A 25,876-nucleotide genomic window follows, 5' to 3' on the forward strand; every position below is an offset into this window, starting at 1 on the left:
TTTAAAAAAAAAAAAAATCACTGTTTGTTTTTTTGCTCATTTCCAAAATATAATTTTTAGCAAGTCATTAACCTAAGTGACGGAAGTGTAAACTAAACCTTTATAGCAACATTCTTCAAATGTTCAGTGTTAAGTGTGGGAAAGGAAAAAAAAACACAGATGGAAAATACTATAATGAACTGACATGTTCTATTTAAAAACTGTTTGTCAGCCGTAGTTAAGTTGACACTGTCAGCATGGCAACAAATCATAACATTTTGCATGTTTTGCTGCATGCTTGAAGTAAGGATAGCACATCGCATGCCTAGATCATAGTGGTGGGAGTTTAGGAACAGTACAATCAATGGAATGGAACAGAACATGTCTGATCCGCTGCTCCCTAAAGGTCAGCCACCAGGGAAGTGCAGAATGTCTGGTGTGCTATTTCTTTGTGTCTATCAAAGAAAACTGCTGTTCACAGTTTTTAAAATGGGATATGAGAGGCCCAGGAGTACTAAGGGATTCTCTCCTCTATATTGTTTAATTGTTGCAATTCACTTAGAGATTCACGTGCTGCAAGGATGAAGACGTGCAATAGACTTCCTTCCCTTCAGGCTTTATCACAAGAGGAAAACAAAAGCCAATGATATTTAACAGAAATTGGGAACAAACTATAATGGAATATGATCTCAAAAGTTGAATTCATACAGAAATAAAGTAAGTACATGCAATGGCAAATAATTTGATTTTTAAAATGTGTATTGAGTGACCTAAGATGTGTTAAGCTCTGGACTAGTAAATGTGGGGTTGACACCAAATAAATAATTTTAAAATGTTTGCAGCCCTCATGGAGCAAACAAATATACTGAGAAAGTAAAAGTAACAGAAACAAACACACAAACTCCTACATAAGATAATATAGGAAATAAGCATCAATAAAGCCACATATAGTCCAAAACATAATTTTAGCTAATACTAAAGGAAGCTCTGGATAATCCATAAAACAAATAACAGAAAGCTGACTACATGACAATGAGTACGTATGTGCTTTGCACCAATATCATCAAATTCAAGTCTGATTTCTTTACAGAGGCATTGGAGTTAGCTAGGTAATATTTATTGACACACACTATCTACGCAAAAATACAATTATACAATAGAGGAAATACACACTAAGTGTCTAAGACTCCACTTTGTACATTTAGGACACCTAAAAACCATCTGTGAATGAACTTATTATAAGTAACAAGCATAACATTTTAGTACAGGCATATCTTGTTTTATTGCACTTCACTTTATAGCGCTTTGCAAATATTGCACTGTTTACAAATGGAAGGTTGTGGCAACCTTTCATCAGCAAGTCCACCAGTGCCATTTCTCCAACGGTGTGTGTTCACTTTCTGTCTCTGCGTCATATTTTTGTAATTCTCATAACATTTCAAACTTTAAGGTTATCTATGATTGGTGATCATTAATGTTACTGTTGTAATTGTTTTTTTTTTTTGTTTGTTTGTTTTGTTTTGTTTTGTTTTGTTTTTTGAGACGGAGTCTCGCTCTGTCGCCCAGGCTGGAGTGCAGTGGCGCGATCTCGGCTCACTGCAAGCTCCGCCTCCCGGGTTCACGCCATTCTCCTGCCTCAGCCTCCTGAGTAGCTGGGACTACAGGCGCCCGCCACCGCGCCCGGCTAATTTTTTGTATTTTTAGTAGAGACGGGGTTTCACCATGGTCTTGATCTCCTGACCTTGTGATCCGCCCGTCTCGGCCTCCCAAAGTGCTGGGATTACAGGCGTGAGCCACCGCGCCCGGCCACTGTTGTAATTGTTTTGGGGCACCACGAACTGTGCCCAGGAACTTAATTGATAAATATTGTGTGTGTTCGAACTGCTGCACCAACTGGCCATTCCCCGTTCTCTCTCTCTGTCCTTGGCCATCCCTATTCTCTGAGACACAACAATATTGAAATAAGGCCATTTAAAAACCCCCAAAAAGGCTGGATACAGTGGCTCCCGCCTGAAATCCCAGCAGTTTGGGAGACTGAGGTGGGAGGATCACGAGGTCAGGAGTTTGAGACCAGCCTGACCAACATGGTGAAACCTTGTCTCTACTAAAAATACAAAACTTAGCTGGGTATGGTGGCACACGCCTGTAGTCCCAGTTACTTGGGAGGCGGAGGCAGGAGAATCACTTGAACCTGGGAGGCAGAGGTTGCAGTGAGCAAGATTGTGCCACTGCACTCCAGCCTGGGCAACAGAGCAAGACTCCATAAAAAAAAAAAAAAAAAAAAAAAAATCCCAAAATGGCCTCCAAGTGTTCAAGTGAAAGGAAGAATTGCATGTCTTTCACTTGAAATCAAAAGCTAGAAATGCTTAAGCTTAGTGAGGAAGGCATGTTGAAAGTCAAGATAGGCCATAAGCTAGGCTTCTTGCACCAAATGGTTAGCCAAGTTGTGAATGTAAAGCAAAAGTTCTTGAAGAAAATTAAAAGTGCTATTCCAGGGAACATATGAAAAATAAGAATGTGAAGCAGCCTTATTGCTCATATGGAGAAAGTCTGAGTGTCTAGAGAGAAGATCAAATCAGCCACAACATTCCTATAAGCCAAATTCTAATCCATAGCAAGGTCTTAACTCTCTTCAATTTCCAGAAGGCTGAGAGAATTGAGGAAGCTGCCAAAGAAAAGTTGGAACTATCATGCATTGGTTCATGAGGTTTAAAGAAAGAAGTCATCACCATAATATAAAAGTGCAAGGTGAAGCAGCAAGTGCTGATGTAGGAGTTGCAGTGAGTTATCCAGAAGATCTAGCTAAGATCATTGATGAAAGTGGAGAGTTTCAATGTAAATGAAGCAGCCTTCTATTGGAAGAACATGTTATCCGGACTTTCATAGCCAGAAAGGAGAAGTCAATTCCTGGCTTCAAAGCTCCAAAGAACAGGCCTACTCTCTTGTTAGGGGTTAATGCAGTTGGTGGTTTTAAGTTGAAGCCAGTGCTCATGTACCACTCTGAAAATCTTAGGACCCTTAAGAATGATCCTAAATCTACTCTGCCAATATTCTGTCAGTGGAACAACAAAGCCTGGATGATAGCACATCTGCCTACAGCATGATTTACTGAGTACTTTAAGCCCACTGTTGAGACCTTCTTAGAAAAAAGCAGAAGCAAAATATCACTGCTAATTGACTATATACTGGTCACCCAGGAGGTCTGATGGAGATGGACAAGGAGATGAATGTTGTCTTCACGCCTGCCAACACAACATCTATTCTGTAGCCTATGGAACATGGATTAATTTCACCTTTCAGGTCATTATTTAAGAAATACATTTTGTAGGGCTATAGCTGCCATAGACAGTGGTTCCTCTCATGAATATGACCAAAGTCCATAAAATAACCTTTCTGTAGAGGATTCACCATTCTAGATGCCATTAAGAACATTTGCAATTTATAGGAAGAGGTCAAAATGTCAACATTAACAGGAATTTGGAAGAACTTGATTCCAATTCTCATGAATGACTTTGAGGAAGTCAAGACTTCAGTGGAGGGAGGAGCTGTAGTTGTGGTAGAAATAGCAAGAGAATTAGAAGTAGAGCCTGAAAGTGGGACTGAATTGCTGGAATCTCAGGATAAAACTTGAATGGAGGAGGAGTTGCTTCTTATGGATGAGTGGTTTCTTGAGATGGAATCTACTTCTTGTGAAAAGGCTGTGAACATTGTTGATATGATGATAAAGGATTTAGAATATTCCATAAACTTAGATGATAAAACAGCAGCAGGGTTGGAGAGGATTGACTCTCATTTTGGCAGAAGTTCTGTGGGTAAAATGCTATCAAGAGGCATTGCATGCAACAGAGAAATTATTCATGAAAGTAAGAGTCAATCAATGTGGCAAACTTCATTGTTGTCTTATTTTAAGAAATTGTCATAGCCACCCCAACCTTCAGCAACTGCCATGCTGATCAATCAGTGGCCATCAACATCAGGGCAAGACCCTCCACCAGCAGAACGTTTATGACTTGGTGAAGGCTCAGATGATCATTAGCATTTTTAGCAATAAAATATTTAAAAATTAAGGCATGGATGTTATTTTTGGTATTAATGCTATTGCACACTTAATAGACCACAGCATAGTATAAACATAACATTTTTGACCAGTTTATTCATAAACATAACTGGTAAATGAAAAAATTGATGTGACTTGCTTTACTTTGGTAACTGCTTGACTGACGTGGTCTGGAACGGAACTGGCACTATCTCTGAGGTCTGGCTGTATATGATTAGATTTTGGAATCTAATATTTTCATTTCACAAAGGAGAAAGCTAAGGTCTGGAGATTAAGTGCCTTTTCTGGATCTGTAGCAAGGCTGAACTAGATAAACTTTTAAATGCAGTATTCTTCACAATCCCACATTTTCTTTCACTGGTAGAAATATACAAGATAAAGTCTTACACAGGAGAAAGGCCACCAGACTTGGAAGTGTAAGAATTGTATTCCAGGTCTTTGGCAGACACTGCTACTTGTCCATCCAAATCTGTTCCACTTTGTTTCCTGGACCTGAGGCGAGGATGCATTTCCCACTGTACCAGCCAGGTGGGCAATGTGGCTAAGCTCCTACCAATGAATCATGAGCAAAAGTGCAATTTCCACTTCACTTACTCAGGAGAAAATATCCTGACCCGGACTTTGCTCTCTGCCCCTTTCCTTGGCTAGAATGACCAAGGTCAATGAGACCTTCAAAGTCATGGGCTGAAGATGACAAAACTACCATCAGGCTGGATCTCCTAAATAACTAAGAGCTGCCTGACAACCTGCTGTGGTCACTTCGGTCTGTAACATGACAGAGAAATAGGCATTTATATTATTTACTCCACGCTATTTTAGAGACTGTCACAGAAACTTCTTACCCCCAGCTTGTTCAAGTCCTGAATCTAACATTGGGTAATATGATGCTGTGGGAAAGTCATTCACTTCTTTTGAGCCCATTCCCCATCTGTAAAATGGACACAATTATATTTGCTTTTTTAACCTAAGGGAATAAGGACATAAGTCACTCTATAAAATGCTTTCATACAAACATAAAATATAAACTAATATAGTTCAAAGGAAAGAACAATTCCTTCTAGATGGAGTGACCAGAGAAGACCAAAGGGAAGAAGTTGAGATGAATCTTAGTAAGGTTTGGATAGGATTTTTTTTTTTTTTTTTTTTTTTTTGAGACAGAATCTCGCTCTGTCACCCAGGCTGGAGTGCGGTGGTGCGATCTCGGCTCACTGCAAGCTCCACCTCCCGGGTTCACACCATTCTCCTGCCTCAGCCTCCCGAGTAGCTGGGACTACAGGTGCCCACCACCACGTCCGGCTAATTTTTTTTTTTGTATTTTTAATAGAGACGGGGTTTCACCATGTTAGCCAGGATGGTCTCGATCTCCTGACCTCGTGATTTGCCCGTCTCAGCCTCCCAAAGTGCTGGGGTTACAGGCATGAGCCACCGTGCCCAGCCAGGATTTTCAACTTGGAAAGAGGATATGCAAAGATGGAAAAAATCTTGGTGCAAGATTAAAAATATACAGTACATTTTTTAGAGAATAGCAGAAGAGAATTTGGCTATAGTAGTGGAATCTGGTAGAAAGGTAATAGGAAATAAGGCTGGCAAAATAAATTTCAGGGCCAGATTGTAGGGAGTAAAAAAGACTTGAAAACAAGAATAATGAATCATGATCAGTTGTGGTAATTTCATCCTCTTTATCCATGTTTGGTAGAGGATAGACATTTGCCTGAGACATTGTTGTATAAAGGTGCATTGCTTGGATCTGGGACAGCCGTCTTGTGCTCTTAATGCAAAGGCCAAGAGAATCAGAGAGATGCCAGAACTTCAACATTGTGAAATAGCTGAACAAAAATGGAAGTATTTATCTCAAAGATTTTTGTGATGGGGAAAATGAAATGCTTATTTCAACATTAATTGGTATTTCTGTTACTTGTAGTCGAAAGCATTCTTCACTTAGAGTAAGAAGTGTAAGCAGTGAACTCTATATCACAGAGAACAACATAGTAGGGTGATAGAATCTGGATATTTTCCCTACCTAAATCTCATGTTGAATTGTAATCCCCATTGCTGGAAGGGGAGCCTGGTGGGAGGTGTTTGTATCATGGGGGAAGATACCTCATGGCTTGGTACTGTCTTCAAGACAGTGAGTGAGTTCTTGCAAGATATGGTCATTTAAAAGTGTGTGACACCTCCTTCCCCCACTCTCTCTCCCTCTTGCTCCTGCTTGCCCCACCTGATAGGCCTGCTTCCCCTTTGCCTTCTGCCATGATTGGAAACTTCCTGAAGACTCCCCAGAAGCAGATGCCACTATGCTTCCTGGACAGCCTACAGAAACACGAGCCAATTAAACCTCTCTTCTTATAAATTACCCAGTCTCAGGTATTTCTTTATAGCAGTGCAAGAATGTCTAATACACAGAGGAAAGATGTGATCTCTGAAAAGATTCCTTGGAAACCATCACTTTAATTTCTCAGACACATGCCCTTCATCATCAATACATTGGAGCCATAGACCCGCCCATACTTACAATCACATTCTAAGATATATTCCAAGTAATCTCGGAATTCACTTTACAAGCAAGAACATTTTTTCATTATTCATAATTGGTACTTACTTTATAAGCACTATCATTTTTATCATACCACTTGGTGAATAAAAATTACATATTCACAAGAAAGTCGACCAGTGCAAATTTTTGGATAAAACTTTAGAGTTAGGAAAAAACAGAAAAATCACATAGATCTTCTGCATAGTTTTGCAGATAAGGAAATTCAGACCTAGTTGCTGTACTAAATGCCTTGCTAAAATCCTAGAACCAACCCTTCCTTTTTATTTTTCTTTTCCACAAAAGTTATAATCAGTCCCATTGCCATCAAGTTGATTTTCTCTTTGTTCTCAGAACAAGAAATATGAAAAAAAATTATTTTAAATCTCTAAGAGGAAGGGTTAAGTTTTCCTGACATTCCCTACAATTAGTATATCTTATCAATAACATATGCATCTAAAATATCAAATTTAAAGTGGAATGTTTTAATAAAACATAACCAAAAGGACCTACCTAAGTGTATACACAATGACAAGAAGCAAGAAGCACTTGGTCAGCCTCATTCATTATCTCTTTGACATTCATGCATATTTGCTAAATATCTCATTTTATATCATGTCCTCTATCAGGCCTTTTTCTCCAGACCTAGTCCTGTATTACACAAGAACTAGAAGAAGTCAGCCTGAGCATAAGTACAGTACTAGAAAATAATACCAATATAATTTATTCTTCTTGTCACCTGTCCCTCTAGCTATTACTCTCTATGTATTTCCAGGTTTTCTTTTTTTTTTTTTTTTTTTTTTTTTGCCAGGTTAAAGCAGGGGAAGGCCAGGGGAGACAAGACGCTTAGATACATACAGCCATCAACAATTGCTTCAAAAACAACTATTCAGGGAAAAAGGGGAGGTAAAAGTCAAATCTGCCTAGGCATTGTTTACATATTGAAAGTAAAGATGAGGCAGTGGCATTAGGAAGAATACATAGAGGCTCTGGCATATTTCCTCAAATTGAATAAATGCTTTTTATAGACTCCTTTACATGAAATAATTTAGTCATTAAAAAGAGAACTATGCAGTAGAATATGCCACTTCAGTCCAGATTAGCAATAATTTTGCAAATGCACTCACAAAAATTTTTCTTAGATTATTTTACAACAAACTCTGCATGAAATGTAGTGGCACATGAAGAAAAATTGCTTAGCTACAGTTGGTTTTGATGCCATACCATAGGAGCCATGGAGGGGACTCATTCAATATAGCTTTTCATGCTGTTCCCATTTCCATTTTCATAAGGCACCATGATCCCTTAGTGAAAAGAATTGCTCCTAGTCTGCTGCAGATAGGAATATGATCAGTAACCTTAAATCCCTTTCTTTGTAAAATCAGAAACACGCAATACAGTTAGAATTCAGAATTTCTATAAAACAAATTTCCCAGACAAGTATCTGAGGTTCCTGCTCCTTTTGGAAAATCCATATTTATCCTCTATGTCCACCACTCAGTCTCTAAATTTTACTGTCCTTCTGGTCCCACAGTGTTGGCTAAAATCTGGATACTTCTGATCATGCTTCTTTGGTGCTAATCGTGGACACTGAGCACGCCAGTATTTGGATGGATGACTGGGGTAGGAAGCCTCCACGATTGCCCCCAATGATTCCCCCATCCTGGTATTTATATATTTGCATAGGCCCCTCCAATGTTGTACCAGTATTGGTCTGAGTGACCAACAGAATACAGCAGAGGTGAAGGTATGTCACTTCTGAGATTAGGTCATAAAAGACATTGCAGCTTCTGTTTTGGCCTCTCTTTCTCTCTCTCTCTGTCAGATAATTTGCTTTGAGAGAAGCCAGCTGCCATGTTGTAAGCAGCCATATGGAGAGATCCATATGGTGAGAACTGAGACCTCCAGCCTACAGTCACGTGAGGGATCCTGGAAGCGGATTCCCCTGCCCTGTCGTATCTTCAGATGACTACAGCCCTGTCCAACACCTTGAGTGCAACCTCATGAGAGACCTTGAGACAGAACCACCCAAATAAGTTACTCCCAGGTTCCTGACTCTCAAATCTGTATAAGATTATAGATATTTGTTGTTTTAAGTGGTTAAAGTTTTCAAGTAATTTGTTATGTGGCCTAATACAAAGCAAAAGGTATATAGGTTTTTGTTTTGTTTTGCTTTTCTTCTAATTTTTAAGTGACTTGAGGATAAGGGCCACATCTTATTCATCTACAGGTCTAGCAGAGTGCTTAAGGACATAGCAGATCCAATAACCATTTTCTGAATGAATGATCCTCTCCTTCCTGTTTTTATCATGAAAGTAAATTCAATGACAATTACACTTCCAGACTTCTGGCTTAACTAAGGAATTTTTTTTTTTTTTTTTAATACTGTGGTTTAGTCCAGAGAATACAGAAGAGAAAAAAATTCTGAAATGAGATCACTTTTTAGAAGGTCCAAGTTTTTAAATGCTCCTACCATTAAGAGTTCAATATAAATTTACAATGAGGCTCACTGAGCAATTTAGGAAGCCTTGGCCTTCTGCCTTATAAGCATTCATGATTACAAACTAAAACTTGGCCTCACCAGCTAAGACATGACAGCATGATGGGAAAGACTAAAGGCTGACGTAAGTGTAAAAGAAATAAACTCCTGTAGGTCTTGGGTTTAGGGAGCAGTATTTATACTCAATATGACTTGGGGAAAAAAATTCCTAAAGGTAAGTCTCTCTTGGTAACTTAGATCACTCGGGGGGAATCCGGGAGTAAATACTTTCTCTGTTTCCGTAAGTAGGAACTATATTCTGCAGTAGCAGGAGTTAGTTCTGATAGATACTTCATAGTATATCCATTGCTCCAGATCCACCATCCCCCATAGTCTGATAAGTTCCTACTGGGAAAACATAGGTTACATAAAGGGGTAAAATAATCCCATTACCATGTAGAGCAATAAAGATGCATCCATTTGGAAACCTCTTAGGAGATGTGCTTGTTTGAGCTGACATTTACTAACAGAGCAACATTTCTCTTTTTTCCCACTGACTAAGCCCCTTTCCTAGAGAATGATCTCCTCTGGGAGAGAGTTATTAGAATTATTACTCCAGAGTGTTAGTGAAAAGGGTTCACTGAGTAGAAAGAAGAAAAGCAAAGGTTTTGCTCAGCACAGTTAAAGTTTTACCAAAGGGAAGTTCAAGTTGCATGAATGAAAAGGACAGCCTTTCACTGGGAAATAATTTCCCTGGATTGCACAGGCTATACCTTCAGTGTACATGAACCAGGATAATCTCTAACCTTCTTCTCTTCAGGAAAAGAAACGACTCAGGAAATGCTATCTTTGTTGTCTCCACCCCAAACTAGGTGACAACTAAATACAGCTCAGGAAGCCAACAGTCAGAATCATTATTTATTTTTGTTGTCTAAGAAATTCACTAAAATATTAAAAGAGAAAATAACTGAATGGAGTGGTATAAAAAAGGGCCTCGGGTTCAGTTAATTTCCATTCCGGAAAACAAGCTTTGATTCTTGCATCACTTGACAAGGACTGCTTACTTCTCAAAAATGTGAGTACTGACCCAAAGACATGAAATAACATGTTCTAAAGACTAAACCTTAAACTAACCAGACTCACTGGAAAAATAAATGAACAGCTATGTTCTTTAATGTACATCTATTTTAAATAAATGAACAACTATGTTCTTTAATGTACATCTATTTTTGCATTAAAATAAACAAATCGATTAAAAATACATTAAATTTTATTTTATTGTATTTATTTTATTTTATGTATTTTTTTTTGAGCCAGAGATTCACTTTGTTGCCCCGACTGGAGTGCAGTGGTGAGATCTTGGCTCACTGTAACAGCTCCCTGGATTCAAGCGATTCTCCTGCCTCAGCCTCCTGAGTAACCGGGATTACAGGCGCGTGCCACCGCACCTGGTCTCTAAATTGTAATATATATGTTTAAAACATGAATACAATTCTAGGAAAACAAAGGCCATTTAAATTTTGAATCTTGGAATTTTGATGTTAAGAAGTTAAAGATTGTGATGTCTCCTTCCTCTCAGGAATCATCTGTAAAACAAGGAGACAAAACCAGAAATACATTCTCCATCTTTGATGGAAATAGGAGTTACAGGTGAACCTGAACCATGGTATATGAAGTTACAAAGCAGAGTGCAGAGTAGTAACTGATCAAGAGGTATACAGGAAGTGAACCATAAACACAGACCGAAAGGGATATCAACAAGAAGCAGGACTCTTCTCCCCAAAGTCTCAGGCAACATGGGGCATTGTATACCAGATATTGGTGCAGGTCATGGGTCAGGCCTGTGAGGCCTGGGGCTGAAAACAAGTGGGGCTGGCTGAAGTCGGCCTCAACATCCTCCACCTACTTCCTAAAAGGCAGAGCAACCATTCTTCCTCCCTACTTTCTCTTTGTAAAAAATTAGCTAGAGAAGTTCTGATAACAGAAATAGAAGGAGCAGTGGGGTGAGGAAGAAGCAGAGGGGTGCTGTGGGACACTCTGCTGAAAATGAGAGCATTACAGGAAAGCATGCATACCCTTACCCCACTTCCCCACTGGGCTCCCAGATGCCCTCGGACAATTGTATATCTCCAAGGCAGAACACTGCAGGACCCTGCTCTGGAGAAAATGAATGTTCTAGCGAAAAGGCCCAGAGACACCAATATTTTGGGATGCCCTCAATAGCAACAACAACAATAGCAAAACTGGCTCCCTAGAAGATCACCCTAAAGTAGAAAGAACCCATTCACAGTTCCTATCATTGCATCTAAGGATCACTATTGTAGTGCCTCACTCTTAAATATGAAAGAAACTAGCATTTGAGTGGTTTCTTCTCCTGTGTTATTAATAAATACACAGTCTTCCAAATCTTAAAAAAAAAAAAAAAAATCATTCACTGGCCTCTACTGTCTCTTCTAGCTTTAATCTAATTTCCTTCCTTCTTCTCCCTGTCTCACTTCCCGAGGAACCTCATCTTCTACCTTCCCGAGCTCCTGGCATCTCTTTAACCCTGAGGTCTGATTTTAGCACTAGCCCTCTCCACACGTTTTAATGCTCAAAGCCAGAAATTTCTTGGTGGATTTTCCTGCTTCTATGACACTCATTCCCAGACACCCAAGCTCAAAATGTCAGCATCACCTTTTGAAAAATTAAACTTCCTTAATTTTGTTTATTTATTTTTGTTTTTTTTTTAGACGTAGTCTCGCCCTGTCACCCAGGCTGGAGTGCAGTGGCACGATCTCGCCTCACTATAAATTCTGCCTCCCAGGTTCAAGCGATTCTCCTCCCTCAGCCTCCCGAGTAGCTGGGATTACAGGCGCATGCCACCACTCATGGCTGATTTTTGTATTTTTAGTAGAGACAGGGTTTCACCATGTTGGTCAGCCTGGTCTTGAACTCCTGACCTCATGATCCTCCTGCCTCAGCCTTTCAAAGTTCTGGGATTATAGGCATGAGCCACCATGTGTGGCCTCCTATTGTTCACATCTCGCATTAGGATATTACATTTGTAACAAATAACAAAACAATATTGATACATTATTGTTAACAAAACTGCATACTGTATTCAGATTTTCTTAATGCTTACCTATTCTTCTTCTGTTTCAGGATCCCACCGAGGATGAGGATGTCATATTACACTGAGCTGCCATAACTCCTTAGGCTTCTCCTGAATGTCACCAAATACCTTCTCAGTTTCCATAAGTGGGAACTATGTTATGTTAACATAGTTAACTAAGCAGGAGTTAGTTCTGATAGATACTTCACAGTATACCCATCCCTCCAGATCCACCAACTCACATAGTCTGATAAATCCCTATTGGGAAAACAAAGGTTCCATAAAGAGGAAAAAAAGTAAATCCCATTACCTTAGGATATTCCTTGTTTTTGATGACCTTGATAGTTCTGATCAGGTCTTTTGTAGAATTCCTCAACTGAGATTTGTCTGATGTTTTTTTGGGGATCAGACAGGGGTTGTGGGTTCAGGGGAGGGAGACTACAGACATAGAGTGTTATTTTCATCACATCGTATCAAGGGTGTGTACTACCAACATGACTTAATACTGTTGATGCTGACCTTGATTACCTGCTTAAGGTAGTGTTTGTCTAGCTTCTCCACTGTAAATTATTCTCTTCTACCCCTTATTTTGTACTGTACTTTTAGAAGGAAGTGCAGCTCACACTTAGGGACTGGGGAGTCATGTTCTACCTCCTATAGGGCACTAATCCTATAGTGATTATTTGGAATTTTTCTCAGCATCACTTTTGACCCCTCTTTTGTCCTTCCTCCACAATTTGTGCATTTTCCCAAAAATAAGCAGTATGGTTTTGCCTGGAATCAGATCCTGTAATGCAAAACCCTGATTCTTTTCATTGAACCAAGAGAGAAAAGTAATTATTCCCGGGACCTCAGGGCTTCCATCTTTCCTTCTTCTTTCTCTTTTCTTTTCTTTCTCTTCCTCAACACATACTTCTTGTCTGCAACCTCCCAGGCATTGTATTAACTTTGGAAACATAGCAGTAAGCCACAAAGACATAGTCCCCGAGGGTCCAAAGGCTTGTAATAGTGCCATCCAATTTAGCTAGGGAGTCACAGAAGACTTCCCTGAGGAGGTGACCTTTAAGATATGAATGGTAAGTCTATGAACAAATTCCTCTATAAGTAAGAGAGCACTCACGATAGAGGTCCTGCATGTGCAAAGTTGTGGCATGTGAGGGAGTTTGGAGGAAGCATTGTAGTACAGTTAACAAGGGAAAGAGGATGAAAAAGGCCTCCAGAAAGCCAGGAAGGGCTGCCTCCTGAAAATCCTGCAAGCTACTTGTGGTCATCAACAGCAGGGCAGTGTCATGACCAGATAGGAATTTTAAATAGATTGTTACAAGGGAAGAATCCTTTTAGGTAGTAAGAGTGGATGTAGGATGACTGGTTAGGAGACCTTTGCAGAAGTCCAGATTGAAGTAATGGTAGCTTGGCTTAGAGTAGGAATTGTGGTGATAGAGAAAATTGAACAGATTTGACAAATAGACTGAAATATGGGATGTTAGCTGAGTGAACTACACTCTCTTACCTTAGTTTCTTCATCTTTACAAGCGCGATAATAATATACCTATCTATGGAGCTGTTGTGGAATAATGGGTTAATATATGCAAAGCATTTAAAGAAGTGCTTGACTCATATTAATTGCCATTAATAATACCAGTTAAATTATCATGAAAAGGTGTCTAAATCATCACAGTTTTAGACCTAAATCAGCTGGAGAATCAATCCCCTCACTGACAAAATGAAGAGACTTGGCTATATAATTTCCAAGATCTTCTCTAGTCCTAAACGGTTAATTTTCATAACCATTATTCTTTGCTAGCACAAGAAGACTTTATACTCTGATGTATGCTGTCCCCAAAGAGCCCACTCAGTAAATGTAACCTTATCTTACTTAAGCTATACCTTTGCAATTTCTATCAGACCCTTTCAAAAACACCAACAAAGGGGGAAAAATATTCTCTTGACTAAAGAATTCCGATGAACATGAAATTGATTTTTCATTCCTAAACATTTCACATTCAGGACCAGCAGAATTTGGTCTACCATTTCTGTTGGTTTCAGAATGGTCCTGTCTTGCTTTTTCTTCCATATTCTCAAAGTATTTCCCCAGCAATACACCACCCACACAACCACAATTTAAACGATGATTTTGATTCGTCAGGATAGGAGGTGACGATTATAATCACTCAAGCAGGGAGGCACAATGAAGAGGGGCCCTTGACCTCCAGGGGCTCACAATTTACCTACCAAGGTAAGGTTAATCCATACAAAAGAAGACTGAATATAAGAATGTAGAAGTTATGAATGGTTTCTCAATTCAGACTCTAGATGGACTGGAAAGAATGCGCAGGAAAGAAAATGAGGAATATGCAATGACAGAAAGAGCCAAGAACACTGGCATATATGATCACAACTACGTTTTCATATCAGTAAAAGGTTTGCAAAATCTTACAAACCAAGGGGACAAAATTTTGCTTCTACCAATCCCAGGCACATCATACATTCATAAACACAAACTAGAAAAAGCAAAACAGAAACATTCCGGGCACTTCCACGGGACTGGGTGAATTTATCTGGAATGATAACTGCACATGTTTCATTAGTCAGTAATTTGGGATTATCACTTATGTAGCCCTAGAACTGTGTAATGTTCTTGAGGAAGGGGAGTCTCCCCCACCCCCCCAAAAAACCCCACATTTATTTGCAAATAAAAATATCCTTACTTATTGCCATGAGGGGGAGAGGAATCTCAGCACTAAATGAAATTATGCTAAAACAAAGAAAAGAAACAGAAGGTGCTAAATTAAGAAATGTAGATTAAAAATTCAGTTGTAAATAAGCTAACATTGCAGGTAAATTTGAACTGATAAAACAGATGATTTTACTGAAAACTTAACACCTCTCAACACAGCTGTCTGCCCAGTCAGGAAACCATTAACATACTGTCACCAGTACCCCCAGCACATTGATGATGTGAATTCTAAAAACAATCCAGAACAACAAAAGGAATGAACCACCAAGGAACCAATGACACACGGGCTTTCTCAATTGCCTTTTCATGGTGCACCACTGTACACTGAAACATTTGCAAAAGCAGCAAGAACACAGGCTGGACAGAAAAGGGAGGGAAGTGGTAGACAACTTTGAAAAGCAAGTACAAATATTTCAACCAACACATAAGACTGCTTAAGCAACATCTATCCAAAATACACAGTTAATAAACAGGGATATACATAGGGGGTTGTTAAAAGCCATGAAAGCACCCCTTTGATAATGATAAGTCATTATATACAGTACTGTATTTTAATAAGAAAGAAACATCATTTTCTCAAATTGAAATGCCAAGGCAGGGGTCCTTAATTACTTTTGTGCCAGAAGCTCCTTTGAGGATCTGATGAAAGCTGGGGACTTTCTCTGCAGAAAACTGCATATGCTCATAAAGTTTAGTATTCCATTTGACAGAGTTTACTAACTCCCACCTCTGCCCATTGTCAAACTGATCCCCACATGAGTCCTCTGTTATGTTGTGGGTTCATATGTTAAAGGCTTATAAACCCATGAGTTTATAAAGCCCTGTGCTAAAGAAACATGCTTCAGACCTTAGGACAAGAGTTTGAAGGTGTTAATGTATTAACAAACTGAATAGGAATTATAAGAAACATTTCATTTAATTGATTGTGTGATATACAATGATATCCATTTAATTTCACACCAATTCTTTTTTTAAAAAAAAGTTATTGTATATTTTTAAAGTATGCAATATGTTTTGATATACACATAGTGTAATGGTTACTATAATTGAGCAAATTAACATATCCATCATCTCACAGTTGCCCATTTTTTATTTATTGCAAGAGCACCTAAAATCTACATTTTTAGCAAAAATTCCAAATACAATATTATTAACTGTAGTCCTCATGTTGTACATTAGATCTCTAGACTTGTTCATTCAACATATTTGCTATTTCAGAAGAAAATTAATTGAATTTTTTTGAGATGGGATCTTGCTATATTGTCTAGGCTGGACTTGAACTCTTGTCTTCAAGTAATCCTCCTGCCTTGGCCTCCAGAGTAGCTATGGCTACAGGCATGCCAGCACTCCTAGTTCTATATCAGCCATTTTGTATCCTGTGACCTACCACTACCTACCCCATTTCTGACAACTCGCTGCCCCCTGCCCTTGTTAACCACTGTATTATTCTTTATCACTCTGTATTCAACTTTTCTTTTTCGAAGATTCCACATATAAGTGAGATCATCCAGTATTTATTCCTCTGTGTCTGACTTATTTCACTTAATGTACTGTCTTTCAGGTTCATTCATGTTGTGGCAAATGAAAAGATAACCTTTTCATTTAAAAATGAAAGGCTGAATAATATTACATTGTAAAAATATACCACAGTTTCTTTATCCACTCATCCACTGATGGACACTTAGGTTGTTTTCATATCTTGGATGTTGGGAATAATGCTGCAATGAACATGGGTGTGCAGATAGCAGATATCTTTACAAGGTAGTGATTTCGTTTCCTTTGGTTATATACTCAGAAGAGAGATTGTGGGGTCACATTGTAGTTCTATTTTTTAATTTCTTTAGGAATGTCCATACTGTTTTTTACAATGGGGGCACTGATCTACATGTTCACCAAGAGTGAACAGCGTTTCCTTTTCTGCAAACCTTTGCCAACATTTCTTATCTCTTGTCTTTAAGAATAGCCATCCCAACAGGTGTAAGATGATATGTCATTGTGGTTTTGATTTGCATTTCCCTAATGATTAATGATGGTGAGCACCTTTTCATAGACCTGTTGGTCATTTTTCTGTCTTCTTTGGGAAAATGTATATTCAGGCCCTTTACCCATTCTTTTAAAAATTGGATGGTTTTCCTGCTATTAAGTTGTGTGAGTTACCGATTCTTGATAATGAGGAGTTGATTTCTACTTCAGAGTGAATCCTGCTTATCTGTTTTTCCATCTGGTCCCTATTGCATACATTTGAGGCAACCCATTACTCAAAGATACACTGCAAGTGGAAAGCAGAAAACATTTTTTATAAAAAGGAGAGACAAAAATGAGCTAGTTGTACACTTGTTAGATCTGGTAATCAGTTTGTTTGCTTACTTATTCAATCAACAAACCCTGAATACTGACTATGTGTCAGAATAATGGTTAAAAAAAGACAACGTCCCTTCCCTCAAAGAGCAAACTATGCAGTGCAGTGGCTGGAGAAGCATCAAACTAGACTGTGATGCCGTGTCAGCAGCCTGAGGTGTGCTTTTGTCTGCTTGGGGAAGTGTGGAAATTGAGCCTTATGGAGGCCAAGCAAGTTTTACCCAGGGAAGAAGGAATAGCAATGCACGTCTTCCCAAGAAAATGGGGCATTGGGACAAAGGAAGTGGGAGGATTGCAGTTTGGTTGGGTCAAACTGGGCATTTTTAGAAGAAGCATGGCAGTAAGAAAAGTCAAAAAAGAGAAAACTCACTGAGCAGTGTCTGATGTTGCCAAAAGCTGGCTGAAAGTATCCAATAAAAGTTGTAGTTGGAAAAGAAATAGAAATACATGAACAAAATCAAATAACTATATTCAGGACCAGCTGCATAATTTGTGGGGCCCAGTGCAAAGTGAAAATATCAGGCACCTCGTTGAAATATTATTAAGAATTTCAAGATGGCAACAGCAGAGTAGTAAACTAAGCACAGGGCACTTCTGAGCACGGGGCCCTGTGTGACTGCACAGGTGACACATGAATTCTGATTGTATTAGACAGAAAATTTCAGATGTTTATGCCCATCCTTTACTACCCCAGTTAAATATCCCCCATTTCTCAAAATGATGACCGAGAAGCACTTAATAGGTGCTAAGCACCAGGCTGGGAATGTTATTCACTTAATTTTCTCAGCAAACCTATGAGCTAGATATTACTATCCCCACTTATAGATTATAAAACCAAAGTTAAGAGAGGAAAAGCAATACTAAAAGGAAAAGTGAATTTACATATCTTGAAGACATTCCCTCAATTTCTCATGCCATGCCGTTTTAGTGAGTGCTCTATCGTCTTTCGTGTGTGCGTATTTTCATTTCTTTCTGTGGGTTCGTGTTTGCCTGGGCCATGAAAGTCCAGATTCTGTGACATTAACCAGGGAGTTTGTGTTCATATGAGTAAAAACTGGAGTGAGAAGGGCCACAGTTCACCACTCCAATGACATTACCCCACAGTGTCCCCCAACAGCTTTCTCTGGTAAGAACGTTGGGTGGATGCGGAGGGAACGGAATGCTGGCACACTCAGAAACGTCCCTTTTCAATACAGACACAGTTCTAAGGATAAGCTATACATTGAAACAGCACATCCACACTACACGAGTACAAAATCTATTTTAAAATAAGTTATCAAATCTTCAGAACCTACAGTAATGTCTGATTTCTTCCTGCAAACCTCCAATTAATAGTTTCTTGAGGCCTGGCGCGGTGGCTCAAGCCTGTAATCCCAGCTCTTTGGGAGGCCGAGACGGGCGGATCACGAGGTCAGGAGATCGAGACCATCCTGGCTAACACGGTGAAACTCCGTCTCTACTAAAAAAAAAAAAACAAAAAACTAGCCGGGCGAGGTGGTGGGCGCCTGTAGTCCCAGCTACTCGGGAGGCTGAGGCAGGAGAATGGCGTAAACCTGGGAGGCGGAGCTTGCAGTGAGCTGAGATCCGGCCACTGCACTCCAGCCCGGGCGACAGAGCGAGACTCCGTCTCAAAAAAAAAAAAAAAAAAAAAAAAAAAAAAAAAAATAGTTTCTTGAAACAAAGGCCCAGTAGAGTGTTCAGATTCTTGAGTGTCCCCCGCCCCATCACCAAATGCTGCTGAATAACCAACCTATGACAATCCATAAAATCCACTTTTTCCACTTACAGATGAGAATAAAAACTGCCACAATCACAACAGAATATTAATTCAACAGTAAGCACCAAAGAATCTAAATATTTACTAAAATCCCTTAGATTTCTGTCTAGACTTTTTTTTTTAGCTTATTTGAACAGGACATTCCTATTACATTTTGCGGGGGGGGGGGTTGGTGGTGTATTCAGGGCTCTCTGTCAAGCCTCTGCCTTTGGTCTTAGCTGTACTCACACAATCCCTGCAGCTCTGAGCCCTTAGTGTGATTGATAGCTCTGCCAGCCATTCCTATTTAAAAACTATTCCTACTTTATGTCTTTTTTTCTACCCGTCCCTAATTTTCTCTGATCCTTATTTTGCCCGCAAGTAAAAATTACCCACTGTTAAGAGTTTTATTCCCACTCCAAAGCCTTGTAACTTTATTCCACATCTTTTTGTTTTGGGGAGCTTTTGTTGAATAGATAACAGGGCAAAGCCTACTCACATTAAACAAGTAACTGACCAAAAGGTTCTAACACAGGTTAATAATCTGCCAGTACCTCTCTCCCTCCATCTGCCCTCCCTTTCCAAATCCACAGTTTTAAGGCAGGAGAAAAAAAAATATTCATATCACCAAATGGTATACCCTCTCACATCAAGCAAGCAGCACTTCCCTTGTTCTGCTTCTGCACTGGAAGTGTAAGTTGCATTTTCAAAATTATTCTGTCAGCCCTGTGACAATTTAATTTATTTATTTATTTATCCAGCTTCTCAACTCTGTTTGGGTAGCAATGTCTCGTCAATATCTCATTCAGGTGTAGCATGGAAAAGCCTAACAACCCCAGGCCGGCAGCCAAGCTTACCAGTGACTGACGCTCGCTTAACTGAGCAAAGATTTGCTCTGCACAGAGTGGGGCTTGACTATACAAGAACCAGTAGTGACAGCAAGGATGCCGGCTAGAATCCTAACAAAGCTACTTCCAACTTGTGCTCAGGCAAGTGGAACCAACACTTAAACTGAATGTTAAGGGGCTTCAATCTTGGTACTTTTTTTTTTTTCCATCATTTACCTTCTGAATAAACCCTGGGATTTTAGAGGGAAAACAGCACATTAGCACACTTAAATCACAAATCCTTGTACCTTTTTAAAAGGCTGTTGAAGATTTATTAACTTGTAGGAGCAATCATTTAATTGCTTGCTTCTGCTACACCACACAGTTTTTTTTTTTTTTTTTTAAATGACCAAATTAAAGCTGCTGCACAAATTTGTGCTTTGAAGTTCATGCAAAAGGATCATTCCTTTGAGGGAGTGATAAAAAGAAGAATTAAAATGCTCTCCTTTGGTACAAATGTCCACACATACCCCTCTTCCCCACCCAAGATACCTTCATATTACAGAAGCAAATCTTTCTCATTTAAATGTTTCTAATTCATTTTCTAAGCCAGGTCAGAATTTCATTGTCACATTTCCCTCTGCAATTTCAATGAAAGCCCACAGCATTTACAAATGGAGGAACATTGTACTTACAATTTTGGGATGTGTAATGCAGCTGTGTATCTTATGAAAAACCTGTTATGTTTATTTTTGCTGTCCTTTCTGTTCAAAGACAACACCACGCTTGGTATAGCTGAAGAAACTAGTAAGAAACAGAAAGTCCTTTCCACACCACGAACATGTGAAAACTACTCTTTGAATCAAGATGCGGTGGCAGTAAGCAGTCTGTTGTTTGAGACTTTTGTCTCTTAGATCAAATTCAGCCCAAAGCCAACAAGATGATTTAACATCTAACCTCACTGAATTTGGTGACATGCAACTGCAGAATCAAATATTTAGACTAATTTCCCACTTCACCAATAAAAACTGTATAGACATGAATCGGTACACACACAACAGTCCCCTGATTTGCACATCTGTTGTTAGCTAGCAGTATTCCAATGCTGTGTGCGGATAACTAGACAGTGTCAGAGTGACAGAGGCAGTGCATCTCGGTTTTAAAGTGCTGGATGCCTCTTACTTGGAAAAGAGCTCTGTTCCATTGCATCAGACACCCAGTAACACGATACCATGAACCTATGTGAGCATCACAAGTCCGGGCGGGTCACAAGTGAAATTCCCTTCGTTGCCAATTGAGATTGACATGTGCTGTTGTCATAAATATCACACTGTCCAATTTGGTCAAATTGGTGGTCTTGAGAATAAACAAAGGTACAGTCTGTCAAACTGAAAGGCATTTGCCGTGCTCAAGCATTAGGCTTCCGCAATGCCAATTTGCTGAATCTCTGTTAAAATACTGTTTTGTAATTGAAAAAAAAAAATAAAAAAGAATTTTTTTTAACTTTTGGGTATTTGATTTTGTTTTGGCTTTGTTTATTTGTTTTTGTTTCAGTCTGCTTGTCAAGGCATTTAAGCCCAGAATACTACAAAGGGAAATAAGTACAGCCTCCCTGCCAGGGACATAAGAGTGTATGGATTTTGAAGGAGAGAGGATGACTGGAAGGCTGTTATAACTCCCTCAGAACCCAAACCTGGTTAGCTGGGAAACAGCATTTCTTCAGAGCCATCCTTTCTTTTCTCTATGGGACTTGGAACCTGGATGCTATAATTGAAAGCCAGTGTATTAAGCATAACACATCAAACTACTGTTAACACTCAGCCTCCTGCAAGGCTGCCTCCTAACAGCTCTGTTTTCTGCCTACTGTATGTGCAAGCAAGTGGAACCATCACATGCCCTGCATGCTAAAGGCCGCAGCCTTTGTCTTCTCCAAGTTCTGTCTATTTCAGAGGCTAACACGCAGCAATTAGTCTAATTAATGTGAAACAATGAGCTGTGTTACCACTTATCAAATTGATTGTTCCCCTATCAAAACAAAACAGGCTGGCTTTTTGATGTAATTTCAAGAGATGATTTGAAATGTCATGTTGCTGCAAGCCAATTACCTTATGACTAGAGTCACGGTCAACAGAATACATAATTAGCATGAGTTTGGGAAGGCTGCTTACTGCTAGTATGTTAATTAACTGTCTTTTGTCATAAAACAAAAAGGTTGTACGAAAGGTTTTGAAATAGGTCTTTTTTATTTACATTTCTTTGTGCTTATCAACGTGAGGCATGACAATGCAAAAGAATAGAAAATTTTAATTCCACTACTTCAAATTAATACCCAGCTGCAAGGTCAGGCATAATGTGCAGGCTGCAATACCATTCACCTCACTCTAGTCCTGCCCCAGTGTATTATATTACTCGTGGAGTTAAATTAAGTATCGGGTAAAACTCGAATGTAAGAAATACTGAGCTTGAGGAAACAAATCCCCTAATAGACTTCTTTGGGGTCTCACATGTTTTTGTGCATCTTGCCAGGGCTGGACAGTGCTCGGTTGCCCTGGGGATTACATTCAGGTGTCAGCTTTCTACTTCAATCTTGAAATTTGGAGAGAATAAACCCATCATCAAATGATGTTATTGCCTTTACCTCACTACGGTAGAGATAGAACGCATAATGGGCACCTGTGGGCTTGTAAAGGAATCCTATCTGTGAGGCCAGGGCTCCGTAACTCATCTGTAGCTTCCTCTCGTATGTGATAGCTTGGCAATTCCACATTCTTGATTAAGGAACCAATTCTGAATTTCTTGAGCTTTAATGCATTCAGGGAGTAGCTATCATCAGTAACTGACAATTAACAATCAAGTTCATGGCAGACTTATGCCATGGTTTGACATGAATACTAGCAAACTAGCTTCTGGTTTGGACAACAAGTTAGAAGTCCCTCGAATTCTAATATAATTGTTCCACCGTCTAATGGCACTGTTTCACCTGCAAAGACGGTTGGGAGAGGTTCTCTTGGGGATCTCATAATTTTCTATGAGAAATGTGTTACCATTTTGTGGGTGCTTAAAACCCCTTCAGTTTTTCTCTGGATGTGGTTCAGGTCTGAAAGTCATATTAGAAAGCTGCTCAGGGGTCTGAGAAAAATGTATTACGTTGCTATTTTCAGATCAGTTTAATTTACAAAGTAGACTTTCTGTTCTAACTTGTTTCCATCTTTCTACATAGTTTCTTTTATTTCTGATATCATTAAAATCCTTAAAATATGATATGGAAAATATTAAATAAAGGGGGGCAATGCTTTTTCTTTTGGAGTATGGGTTTCTCATTTTGGTGATGCAGGGCAAAGAACCTTGGGGTACAGATATTTGACAGAAAGGAGGCAGATCTCAGCTGTGTTAGACGAGAGAGGACAGTAAGTTTCTGGCATTCTCTTAATCTCTTTGTAGCAGATTCTCTTCCCTTTGCCAATAAAAAAATTCATCATGAATTGTAATTCTGGTCTTTACAGGGAGTAGATGGGTGAAAGAGAGCCAAGATGAGCATGGCTACCTGAGAAGCCTGGCTCATTAAATAGTATTAATAGCTAACAATTGCTGAGTGCTTTCTCGGTGCCAAGTATAGTACTAGTCCCTTTCTACATTTCAGACAAACCACAAAGCCCAATAGAGGCATGGGCTTAGTACGTGAGGTAGCTAACAACAACAAAATATGTGCTATTTTCACAGCTCGGCATGGAGACTCTAGAGTGTCTGACACACTCCTGTTTTGGAATCAATAGGTCTGAGAACCCTATAGTTGAGTGAAATCTTAGAAACATACTTAACCTCCCTTCCGGTGTGGAATTCTTTCTATACTGGCCCTGACAGATTGAAATGAGACTCCTTTCAGGGAGGAGTCTCTTTGATGGAATTTGGAAAAACATACAAATATGTTCCAAAAGTTTTTGGATTGGTGCTATAAGAAAATTGAGAATTCTTGATGCTTGGTTGCTACTATATTACTCTAAAGCTAAGGCAGAGCTCATACATAATGTGAGGTGCTATACTTCCAAACCTGGGTCACTTAGAAGGACAAGCAAAATCCATGTAAAAAGGCTTGGCTGAATAAAAGTCCTGTCTGAACGAGTCTTGGGTGAGTCTCAATGAGAGAGCATCAATGAATCTAAAATTTATTTATTTATGTATTTCTTTATTGAGACAAGCTCTGTTGTCCAGGCTGCAGTACAGTGGCATGCTCATGTCTCACTGCAGCCTCAACCTCCCGGGCTCAAGCAGTCCTCTCACTTCAGCCTCCTAAGCAGCTGAGACTACAGGCAGGTGCCACTCCACTGGCTAATTTTTGTATTTTTTGTAGATGGGGTTTTACCATGTTGCCCAGGCTACTCTTGAACTCCTGGGCTCGAGCTATCTGCCTGCCTCAGCCTCCTAACGTGCTGAGATTACAGATGTGAACCATGGTGCCAGGCCTGAATATACAATTTTAAACGTGGAGACTATAACATCAGGTTTGATCATAAACAAGTGCAAAGGTTTACTTGTAATATTATTTGCTCCCAGCTCAGGTCCTAATTTGACCATTCCTCAGTTGATAAAAATCATTAAGCAGAACATCAGGTTTCATATGATATAATTCTGTCAAAGAATTTACCTCCTTTTTTTTTTTTTTTCTCAAATGGGAAAGAAAGAAGAAAAGAGTTAAAAGGGAAGGAAAGAAAGGAGGGAGAGAAGAAACTGTTAAGTCACTATTAGTTGCCAGGCACAGTGCTAGCTTACATGTTTACATACTTTCGTACAGGGCACTATGCTAAATTTTTGTACTACCTCATCAAGTTCTCACAGCAACCCTGCAAGGTGTGTACTACTTTTCCAACTATATATTTTTGCCAATGTTAGTGATAAGTCAAGAAGCCTTAGAAAGGATGATTAAGCCAAGGCTCTGAAACTGACTTTGACTCTAAAATTCTAGTCCTTCCAACTATACAAGGCTGTTTGGTATTTTTATTGTTGTTTTTAAATTTTATTGTAAAAGCTGAACTGAACAAGGGTCTGACTGTTTTTTACAGTAAAAAAAAAAAAAAAGAACATGAGATCACCTCCAATTGTCATCATTAAAAATGGAACAAAATGAATTGGGGACAGTAACTAGCTCCATCCTATCAAGCAGTATGATGAGTTACATTTCCATCATTTGGCGTCCTGAGGATGAGGGATTTAAGGAATGCTGAGTGATAGCAACATTTTTATTCTGAATTCCAAATGTTTTCCTGAAATTGAAGAACATTTTAAGACAAATCAGTGTGTTTAAAAAACAAGGTATTTTGGTATATTGTTCTCCTTAAACCCTAAAATTCCTCAGAAATGTTTTCTTCAGTTTTAAGTAAACCTTGAACATGTGCAGAAAACAAGTACTCAACGGAAAGCAATGTCTTCACCAGCCCATCTAACAGGTGGGCCCTCAAGCCAACAGGACTGTTGCTCTTACCACAGAGGTAAGGGTAGAGGAGGGCTCTCTGGAAGGACCAGGGTGTGGCACAGCAAAGGGGCATGAAATGAGCTGTCCTCACAGACACATTCTTGAAATGGCAGTCAGGCACTTGGCTTGCCTCCAGCACCTTGCACAGAGCCAAACATCTCTTTATGTCAGAACAAATTGGGCAAGCCTCAAATCTTTCTTCTTTTCTCTGACTTCAATGAGATGAGTGTATAAGCTCAGGGAATGAATGAGGAAGAGAGAGACAGAAAGGGGGAGGAAAAGAGAAGGACAGTTCACTTCACATGAAAGCACTATGACACAGCTACACACCTGCAAATTGTTCCTGGGAGCTCTTAGAATCCTTTATGAGCAGTGGTGGTGGTGAAAACAGAGAAGCAGCAGGGCCAAGTCACCACTTTCCTGCACTCAGATCACCAGGACTCAAGTTTCTTCCCCATAACTGCAACAGACACTTCAAGACATGCCTCCATGTCTTTGTGCAAATGGCAGGAACACTTGGCCCTTTTTTCTATGCTATCTATTCCTTTTGCTCTTGCTTACAACCTGCTTATCTACGTTCAGAGCATGCAGC

Source organism: Rhinopithecus roxellana, chromosome 18 (genome assembly GCF_007565055.1).
Source record: "Rhinopithecus roxellana isolate Shanxi Qingling chromosome 18, ASM756505v1, whole genome shotgun sequence".
NCBI lineage: Eukaryota > Metazoa > Chordata > Mammalia > Primates > Cercopithecidae > Rhinopithecus > Rhinopithecus roxellana.